This window comes from Trichinella spiralis (assembly GCF_000181795.1).
Source record: "Trichinella spiralis strain ISS 195 chromosome Unknown Scfld2, whole genome shotgun sequence".
Taxonomy (NCBI): Eukaryota; Metazoa; Nematoda; class Enoplea; order Trichinellida; family Trichinellidae; genus Trichinella; species Trichinella spiralis.
The window spans coordinates 7,637,578-7,638,513 of record NW_003526941.1 but is presented as its reverse complement, the minus strand read 5'-3'; positions in this window follow the sequence as shown (position 1 = coordinate 7,638,513).

The following is a 936-nucleotide window of genomic DNA, read 5'->3' as shown; positions in this document are numbered from 1 at the left end:
AGCAGTAGAGAGCAGAATGTTTTGGTCCCAGGCATTAGAGTAAGTGGGTAAGGTTATGCTGGTCAGTTGACTCGACGCGATTTTTGTTAAGAGAGTACAGGTTAATCGATAGTAGCTTAGTTGTTAAGGTAATACGATAACGTAAGGGTGCAGGTGAGTAAAATGGAAAGGTAAGTTGTGCAGTAAGGTAAGTAAGGTGCAGGTGAGTAAAATGGAAAGGTAAGTTGTGCAGTAAGGTAAGGTGCAGGTGAGTAAAATGGAAAGGTAAGTTGTGCAGTAAGGTAAGTAAGGTGCAGGTGAGTAAAATGGAAAGGTAAGTTGTGCAGGTAAGTATAAAGAAGAGTGATATCGTAGAGTTAAGTGGATTGAAGTTCGATAGCGTAGAGGTAAAGGTAAGTATGAGCCCTACGCTGCGTGGGAATTGGGTAATTGTAGGAGATGTAATTGCAGAAGTACTAAAGCCGGGTACTGAATTATGCAAATTTTTCGAAAAAAATACCTGAGGGAATGCCCTGGGCATAGCCTGAAAGCAAATAAAAATTTGCATATCCCCCTGAAGGCAAATATTGTGCAATAAAATGCTTTCGGCGTAGCCTGCGGGAATATGCAAATTTTTATTTGCCCTGGGGCATAGCCTGAGGCGACGCCTGGGGCTAAATTTCAAAAAATTTTGAAATTTTCAAAAAATTGCCTGAGGCATAGCCCCAGGCGTAGCCTGAGGGCAAATAAAAATTTGCATATTACCCTGAGGCGATGAAAAATTTGCATAAAAGCTCCCTGAGGGCAATTATTGTGCTATAAATTGCCTGGGGGATAGCCTAAGGGCATATGCAAATTTTTTATTTTGCCCTGGGGGCATAACCCTGAAGGGCAAAGCCTGGGGGCTATATTTTAAAAAAATTCCGAAATTTTTTCAAAATTTGCCTGAGGCATAGC